The sequence below is a fragment of the Haliotis asinina genome, chromosome 2 (assembly GCF_037392515.1).
Source record: "Haliotis asinina isolate JCU_RB_2024 chromosome 2, JCU_Hal_asi_v2, whole genome shotgun sequence".
NCBI lineage: Eukaryota > Metazoa > Mollusca > Gastropoda > Lepetellida > Haliotidae > Haliotis > Haliotis asinina.
The window spans coordinates 10889933-10900309 of NC_090281.1; the positions used below are offsets into that span (position 1 = coordinate 10889933).

Consider the following 10377-nt stretch of genomic DNA (forward strand, 5'->3'; position numbering starts at 1 on the left):
TGCATATAACAAATTTACAAGCTCGGCCTAAAAGTATATCACAAAAAAAGAAGTTTTGCCCTGCAGCGCTAACAACTAAAGAACTAAAAGAGGAAATTGCCAAACCTGGCTACATGCAATACACATTCACACTATATACATCAAATGAAGATAGATCTAGATGAAACACACGTAAATGAAGCATACATAATATATATTAACAAACGAGAAATACAAACAAACATGCCATATTCTAACTGACAACCAATCAAACCATATATATATATAAAGAATCATCAACATGCACATACTATATACATCACACTATACAAACAATATACATGCACAACATCACTATGTAAAATGCTACACATGCCAAAACCTGGCTACATGCACAATACATATTTACAATATAAAGATCAAATGAAGTATGAACTGAATGAAGCGAGCATAAATGAAGCATTCGAAAAGGAAACAAGGGTAAATGAAGCGTACGTAAACCAATAAACTCAAATGAAGCGTACATAATATATAGATAGATTCACAAACTTTTATGCCACATTATGGCTACAAAGTGTCAGTCAGTTAGAGCAAAAGTATGTGCATATATTTATCTATTAAGTTAAATATGTAATTCTAATAAATGATCGGGATTGATTTTACCAAATACTGAAGTTGAAAGCCAGTACCAGGAAAAGACAGATAGCGGAAAGCGACAAAAGTCAACCTTGACACGTGTCCTAAGGAAACATAGAAAACGCAACATGATATCATTTCCATTTAATTTTCTGTGCTCAAATTTATTTGAATTCCGAATAAGCAAAATTGTATATTTTGCCAAAGTTAAAAGGTAAATGCATAATGATTTTTTATAAGAATTTGGAATTTTAGGAACCAAATTAAACCGAATGACTTCGTTAGATCTTTCCAATAAGCCAAAAGACAATTGATCTAACCACTGGAAAACGATATCCCACAAAACATCAACACACGAGCAATAGATGAAAAGATTGTCAGAAGTTTCTATTGCTATACGACAGAGTGGACAGTTAGGAGTGATAGACATTCCCCGAGTATAAAGTGTATACCCCAAGGGGAGAGAATCATAGATGAGACGATAATTGACCGATTTCGAAAGTGGATCCACGAAGGAATTGTGTAGATTAAGCCAAACCTGCTGAAAAGGAATACGTGGATACAACGTTTCAACTTTATTTTCCACAACAGTTTGTAATAAACAAGCATAGTACTGTTTTGATGTAAACCGAAACATATCTATCAAATAATTTGAATTGACAGCTTCAAACTGTCTTAAAGCCAATAAACACGTCTGATACAATAATGGCATCGTCTCAGAATGAGGAAATAATAGTGAAGCAAAAGTAGGACAATAGTGACGTAAAGACATTCCTAACCAATATTTTGCAAAAAATGTCCACTTAGTTGAAGAATTATGCAAAAGATTTTGAATGTGCTTTAAATAAAAAGAATATAATTTTGATTGGATGTGAACTACACCCAAACCCCCATCCAAAATAGGTTTATAGCACACAGACCTCCGAATAGGCTTAGCAGTGGACTGTCAAATAAAACGAAAAGTCTCCCTCTGAAAAAGGTCGACATAATGTTTTGAAAATATTGTTACAGCCCCTCGATACCAAAATTTAGACAAAGCCATGACATTGCACACAGTAGATTTGCCCAGGTGATAACACCTTAGACACACTGGCAACCGACCCGGGGCAGTGACTAGCATGGACATTCTGTCACCCAGTCTAACAATATATGGAATATCTTCAGCTTTTCCACTGTCAACTTGCAACTGGACAGTTCTCACACCAGTCTGAACAGGGGATCCCCCAATTAACATAGTTTCAGGAGTTATGCTCAGCACCTTCCCAAATCTCCTAAAGTAGGAATCCAGGAATTCATTGGATACTACACCATGAATCCAGTGTACTCTCAAATCCAGTACTTCCTTGTCGTAGGGAGAAAAGTCTATTTTAATGTCTCTATAAAATAAGCACCCATGGCGAGCCACCTCCTCGTGGTGGGTGCTGGGTAACGCTAAGTGCTCGCCAACCCCCCGTGTGGATCCGGGGGCATATTTGGTCCACCAATCCGTTGGCCGTGGGTTGCGTCCCTGTGTCGGTGGAGGAGGGGATCCTGGTGGTTGAGGGTAATGGGGGCCTCGAACGACGTTCCTGTTACTCAACACACCACTTTGGCCCTGACTTCACCTAGACGGGTGGTAGAACTGGCCCGGTTCTATCAATCGGCTGGTCACGCCATGCCCTGTGCATGGACAAACTTCCTCAGCAATTATTGTGCATGTTTGTACATTTGTGACAATGAGCGTTTGTTATTATCATACTCTATACTATAATAATTTGCCTAGAGTCCTATGCCAGAAGGCGGTGGCTCATGGGCCAATCTAGTGATGTTGACCTCCGAATGATGTATGTCTCTAATTTCTTGTCTAGGGCCGAACCAGTCTGGCATTGAATTGGTCGACAAATACAGCTATTCGTGTCATATTCGCTGGAGTATACTATCCCTGTATCCCTGGTGTCAGCATCTTGGATACCCGTTGCTAATAGACACCGTCCTTGTTGACACTCCATGGTGGGTGGGGAGCAGGGATGGTGAATGATTTTCCTTTCGCCATGACTTTCCAACAAGCTGGTTCAACTCGACATGACAAAAAACGACGTCTGGACGAACTAGATCGTCCATCCGACACAAATTCAACCACTGATTCCTGGGCTAATCGAAGCAACTGATTTTCTGCCTAACAAACTCAACCCATTTGCCGTGTCAAAAGCTATCTATGGGATCTGTGGGGAGGTGAAAAATGTCACCCGTCTCCGTAATGGTTCACTGTTAGTTGAGTGCGCACGGAGACAGCAATCTCTAAATCTTATGTCTGTTAAAACATTTGCCAATATAGAAGTTGCCGTGTCCGTGCACAAAACTCTTAATTCGTGCCGTGGTATCATACGTGACAGGGCACGCTCTCTGTATGATATGAGTGAAGAGGATATTGCAGCTGAGCTTGAAGATCAGGGGGTTACAGCAGTGAAACGTTTCACCATTAAAAAGGATGGAATTGTAACTAAAACAAATATATATCTTCTAACATTTGCCAGACCTTCTTTACCACAGTCAATTAAGGCAGGATATCTTAACATCGGGGTGGATGTGTATTGTCCCCAATCCACTCCAGTGTTATAAATGTCAACAGTTTGGTCATGGGACTTACTCATGTCGTAATCCTGCAGTATGTTATCGCTGTGGCGATCCTCATGATGGCACAGGTTGCGAGAATGATCTCAAGTGTGTTAACTGCAAAGAGACTCATGCTGCTTCTTCAAGGTCATGCCCTATATATCAAAGGGAATCGAAGATAATGAAAATAAAATGTGAAAAAAATCTCTCTTATTTTGAAGCCAAAAAACTTTTCACCACTCAGTCCTCAACCCCATCAAATATAACATATTCTGCTGCAGTTACCCGTTCTGTAGCAATGTCCTCAGCTGCATGTCAAACTGACTTGACCTGGGTCAAATCAGAAAAATCTGTGTTTTCATCTAACAAACCTGCTTCTGAACCGAAAGAATCTACTGCCCCAGTCACTCAAATAACGTCTGAGTCTCAGACAGAAATTCAGTCTGAGTCATCACAATTGACTGCTTCGCCACTAGCCACATCACAACCACCCACTATTCCAGTGAAAAAGCAGAAAGGTAAAAAATTACATATGACAGAAACACATGTTGTTCCTCTACAAAATACTTTTGGGCCTCTAGACATGGAGGTGACCCCATACTCACAGGACGAGCGGAGGTGCTTACCCCCGTCACGTTCTCGCGAAAGATCGCCCATTGAGCCACCATGACTCAGCTGGCCAATATAATTCAATGGAACTGCAGAGGGATTAAAAATAACTTTAACGAGTTACAGTTACTCGTACAAGATCATCAACCGTCGGCATTCTGTATCCAAGAGACATATCTTAAAGATACAGATAATTTTAAATTGAGACAGTATGATGCTTACCATTCTTTTTCTCCTCAGAGGGATCGTGCAACTGGAGGAGCTTCTATTTTAGTACATCACAACGTCATCCATAGCCCTGTCGCTCTAAATACACAATTGCAAACTGTAGCTGTTCGTATTACTTTGCACATGGCGCTGACATTGTGCAGTTTGTACATACCGCCCTCTTCAAATATTCACAAATCAGATCTTCAAAATTTATATGATCAACTCCCGAAGCCATGTTTAATCACGGGCGATCTTAACGGACACAACCCACTTTGGGGAAGTGTCAACACAAATAGGAAGGGTAAATCATCGAGGATTTCATATCTGATAATAACTTATGTATTTTCAATGACGATTCAGCTACTTACCTACATCCAGCTACGGGAACATATTCTTCCCTGGATATATCATTTGCCGACTCAAATTTGTGTAATGAATTCGAATGGGAGGTGCATGATGACCTGTGTGGGAGTGATCACTTCCCAACTATTCTTAAAGGCATTATCCCTGGGGATGATCCACCCTTATCCAGACGGAACTTCAAGAAGGCTGACTGGTCCTTATATAAAACACTTTGTATTGATCATTTAAAACCTGATGTTTTTGTAAACAGCGAAGATCCTATACAGCTGTTTTCAGATATAATCAATAACATTGCTGACCAAACTATCCCCAAGTCCTCTGCAATTCCACATGTTCGCAAACCATGGTTTACTAATGACTGTTAACAGGCCAGAAAGAGTAGGAGGAAAGCGGAAAAGTATTTTCGCCGCCACCCTACAGTACATAATTTAGATAGAGTAAAAATTTTAAATGCCAAGGCTCGACGCACTTTTAAACAGAGTAAACGCCTGTCTTTGAGGAACTATGTCTCCAAAATTAATTCCCGTACACCCATGTCTAAGGTGTGGAATATGATACAAAGAATTACGGGCAAAGGTTCCAGATCTACTGTTCATCATCTGAAGGATGGTGACCGGGTATTAACTGATAAATCTGATATTGCCAACAAGCTTGGTGAAACTCTCGCCAAACATTCTTCTTCGTCCAATTACGTACCTGAATTTAAACACTACCAGAAACAGCAGGAGAAGAAGAGAATAAATTTTACCTCAGACAATGGCGAAGACTATAATGAATTATTTTCATTACATGAGCTACACACTGCCCTTGAGCAAGCTCATGATACAGCGTCAGGAGCTGACTATATTCACTATCAGCTCCTGAAACATTTGCCCAAATCATGTTTGGAAACAATGCTCAATATTTTTGATTCAATATGGACTTAGGGAAAATTCCCGTCTTCTTGGCGTAATGCTATTGTAGATCCTATTCCAAAACCTGGCCGGGATCATACTGATCCGTCGAATTACAGACCAAGTTCTTAAACGAGTTGTGTCTGTAAAACCATGGAGCGTATGGTAAACAGTCGATTAACATGGTTTCTTGAAACTAACAACCTTATCACAAATATTCAGTGTGGTTTCAGGAAGAATCGTAGTACCATTGATCATTTGGTACGTTTAGAATCCTTTGTAAAAAATGCATTTATCAATAAGCAACATGCTGTACCGATCTTTTTTTGATCTCGAGAAAGCATACGATACCACCTGGAAGCATGGCATTTTAAAGGATTTACATGGTTTCGGTTTAAGGGGTCGTTTACCTCTGTTTATATCGCAATTTTTACAAGGCAGGCAATTTCAAGTCCGAGTAGGTTCTACCCTGTCTGATCATTACAATCAGCATCAGGGTGTTCCGCAAGGCAGCATTTTGTCTGTGACCTTATTTAGTATCAAGATCAACAGTTTATCCAAGGTTTTAAACGATTCAATAGATGGATCACTTTTCGTGGATGATTTTAATATTTCCTGTCGCGGTAAGAATATGCATACTATTGAACGGCAACTGCAATTATGTTTAAACAAAATAAATAAATGGTGTCTGGAGAATGGTTTTAAATTTTCTAAGACAAAAACTAATTGCTTCCATTTCTGCCGTAAGTATAAACCACATAAGGACCCAGAATTATTTTTAAATGGCACTCCTATCAAAGTCGTTAAGGAGGCCAAGTTCTTAGGTTTGATTTTCGACTCTCATTTAACTTTTCTTCCGCATATCAAATACTTGAAAACTAAATGCCTGAAGGCACTTGATCTATTGAAAGTTGTGTCAAATTCAAAATGGGGAGGGGATCAAGCTACTCTCCTGCACCTATACCGTGCACTTGTCCGTTCGAAGCTTGATTATGGCTCCATCATTTATGGTGGAGCCTGTAAAAGCAATCTAAAACTCCTTGATTCTATCCACCACCAAGGTCTGAGACTTTGTCTTTGGTCGTTCCGAACTTCTCCTATTGACAGTCTCTATGTCGAAGCCGATGAACCATCTCTTACACAGCGCCGTATCAAATTAGCTCTACAATATATTACAAAACTATACTCTAACGAATCCAACCCTGCTTTTAACTGTGTTTTCGATCCTCTTTATGAGCATTTATACATCAAAAAGTCTTCTCTTGTTCCACCTTTTGGGCACAGAATTAAACCATTCATTTCTGCTGCCGGCATTGAGCTGAAAAGTATAGCGCCTTCTCGTCTTCTCCTCCTTGGCAATTAGTGAGGCCACAAGTTGACCTCACATTAACAAAGTTTAAAAAATCAGACACAAACGAATTACAATATAAACAAGAGTTTATGCAATTAAAAAATAATTATAGTACATACAAATCCTTATTTACAGATGGTTCCAAGGATGGTTGCACAGTTGCTTGTGCCACTGTCATTGGATCCAGAACAATATCTTCTCGATTACCTGATAACAGCTCCATTTTCACTGCAGAAGCTAACGCAATATTAACGGCTCTTCAATATATTCAAAGACATCCTAATCATGTACAGTATATAATTTTTTCTGATTCTCTTTCTTGCCTTCAGGCTATTAAAAATTTGTCTTGTAAACATCCACTTTTAATTGACATAATTGAATTGTATAATGATCTTACAACTGGCAGTGCGACATCTTTTGTTGGTTACCCAGCCATGTCGGTATTTCTGGGAATGCAATGGCCGATCTTGCTGCTAAGGCTGCACTCAACAAATCTGTGACACCACGACTTATTCCATGCAGTGACTATAAAGCTAGCATTAGAACTTACATTCGTGATCTGATGCAAAAGAAGTGGGACACCCAAGTTGGAATAAATAAATTACATGCCATAAAACCTTATATTGGTTACACTCACTTGGGCTGTCAGTCCAGATTTGAAGAGGTCGCATTGGCCATACGCGTTACACCCACAGTTATTTACTAAAAGGTGATGATCCTCCGTTTTGTATCCCTTGTGATGAGAGAACCACGGTCAAGCATATCCTGCTTGACTGTTGAATTCTCCATCATAAGGGATAACTATATATTTCAATGTCAAAACAATGAAGGATCTTTTTAGCACAGTTAGTACTCATTTAATTCTTGGATTTTTAAAAGAAATTGATTTTCTTATTGAATTGTAATTGATATGTTCTGTAGATAGTTGTATTTTAATGATTGGTAGTTTAAATTAGTAACTTAGATTGTTAGTGGCTGTACCCTCAACGGGGGTTGAAGTATTGTAAAATTATTGTCCTCCTGAGAGGGTACGTAAGTCCAATACTCTCATAGTCAATTTAAATCTACTACTAGTTTTTAATCGTAGAATATTTGTTGTTTTTAAGTCATGGCTAAATTTCAGGATAATCGCCAATAGCTGAAGGGGTGGTGTAAATCCAGCTAGGTTTCATGCAGGTAGCAGAAGTAATGTAAGTCCCCATGGACCTTAGTATGGTGATCTACTTCAGTTGTTGGCGATCTATAGCCCCGGTTTTATGTTGTATTGTCTTCTTTAAATCCAATGTTTTAACTTTCAATGCTAGTTTTATGTTCTGTGATACTCTAGTGTTTTTACTGTCCTTCGCTGACAGGTTTTACTTTTTCTCTTTTCTCATCCTAACATTACTATAACTTATTTTGTTCTCGTCACGATATGGCTGCAATATTGCCGATGTGACGTTAAATGTTAACTCACTCACTCACTCACTCTATAAAATACTGAGCCCACTGAAAGCAGTAATCGCACTCTATTTTCGTTCTTAAACGTCACAAACCAAGTGCCATTCGCCTTTGGTTTCCATATTGAAAGAATTGGTTGCATGTTGAATAATATCAAACACATTTTCCCTGTCAAAATTTCTAATTGCAGATTTCATACGAACCGTCTGATGTATCGTCCTCCGATCCAGGAAACGGGTCGGCACAGCAGGTTCCACAACTGCAGCATGATAGGCCATGGTCCTTAAGAACAATGGGGGTAGACCCAGAGGTCACATGAAATATGACAATTTTTGTGAAGGCAACAAAATGTTAAAATAACCTTATTTATTCCTTTGAATACACAGAGTGCAGGCGCTAAAACGTCGGGGCGACGTAGGAAAAGCATCCTGCAGCTAGCGCCATGAGCCGGTGGATTGGCGCTTAATTAACGAGGCGCGGGGACACAGCACTTGGAGGAGTTTGTGCAGTCACCCCCAGACAAGCGTAAACAAACAGTGCAACTGACCGCGTGGACTAAATCCACTAAACTTAAATACAGTGCAAGTATCAAAACAATGGTAGGATACGTGAACTTGAGTCACAAATGTTGTTTTATTTAAAAAATATAATGAAAGTTAAAGACATTTTGAAATTTCAATGTAAACTGATCCAGGGGAAACGCGCCGAAGTTTCTGGTATCTCCTTACCACTTGAAAACACTTACTAGGGGTTAGCTGGCTCTTAAGACGTGTGTTATCGGGCAGAATGTGGTTGTGAGGGTGTGAGAATCTACGACGTTATTACCGGCGTGCGACACCATGGCCAACGTCCTTGGATACTGGGACAGACAAACTGCAAGTGGAAAATAAATCACTTTGAGGAACTTCCCGGGGCTTGGTTTGGTCGGAGTACAATGTGGTTGAGTGGATGGGTCCATTTCTTCAGTTTGGAAGTGGTTGCATGGTGCCTCCAGTGAAACGGACGCGCGAAAAGGTAGGCAAAGTGAGATTAAAAAAGGGAAATGATATGTGGAAAAGAGAGGGCTAAGTTAAGCGTTCTATTTTTTGAATTGTATTATGAGTGGTGAGCCATTCCCGGAGGTACTGCAATACCGGGTCAACCCGTGATGAGGGCGGAGCAAGCTCCGTGGCACCTCATCCCGTTGCAAAAATCAGTTTAATATCGATGTCTCCAATAGGACACGTATCAGATATTAAGCTGATAAGAACAGATACTTTTTTTTTCTTTTTGATAAAATTTAATGCATATAACAAATTTACAAGCTCGGCCTAAAAGTATATCACAAAAAAGAAGTTTTGCCCTGCAGCGCTAACAACTAAAGAACTAAAAGAGGAAATTGCCAAACCTGGCTACATGCAATACACATTCACACTATATACATCAAATGAAGATAGATCTAGATGAAACACACGTAAATGAAGCATACATAATATATATTAACAAACGAGAAATACAAACAAACATGCCATATTCTAACTGACAACCAATCAAACCATATATATATATAAAGAATCATCAACATGCACATACTATATACATCACACTATACAAACAATATACATGCACAACATCACTATGTAAAATGCTACACATGCCAAAACCTGGCTACATGCACAATACATATTTACAATATAAAGATCAAATGAAGTATGAACTGAATGAAGCGAGCATAAATGAAGCATTCGAAAAGGAAACAAGGGTAAATGAAGCGTACGTAAACCAACAAACTCAAATGAAGCGTACATAATATATAGATAGATTCACAAACTTTTATGCCACATTATGGCTACAAAGTGTCAGTCAGTTAGAGCAAAAGTATGTGCATATATTTATCTATTAAGTTAAATATGTAATTCTAATAAATGATCGGGATTGATTTTACCAAATACTGAAGTTGAAAGCCAGTACCAGGAAAAGACAGATAGCGGAAAGCGACAAAAGTCAACCTTGACACGTGTCCTAAGGAAACATAGAAAACGCAACATGATATCATTTCCATTTAATTTTCTGTGCTCAAATTTATTTGAATTCCGAATAAGCAAAATTGTATATTTTGCCAAAGTTAAAAGGTAAATGCATAATGATTTTTTATAAGAATTTGGAATTTTAGGAACCAAATTAAACCGAATGACTTCGTTAGATCTTTCCAATAAGCCAAAAGACAATTGATCTAACCACTGGAAAACGATATCCCACAAAACATCAACACACGAGCAATAGATGAAAAGATTGTCAGAAGTTTCTATTGCTATACGACAGAGT

At 38.9% G+C, this 10377-nt stretch overlaps 1 non-coding gene across 1 annotated transcript; it reads right to left on the bottom strand.

The window, feature by feature from the left end:
• Positions 1-9172: 9172 nt before the first annotated feature.
• On the bottom strand, positions 9173-9356 carry LOC137274912 (U2 spliceosomal RNA). The gene has a single exon (XR_010956264.1). It is a non-coding gene; the product is annotated as a U2 spliceosomal RNA (small nuclear RNA).
• Positions 9357-10377: the final 1021 nt, after the last annotated feature.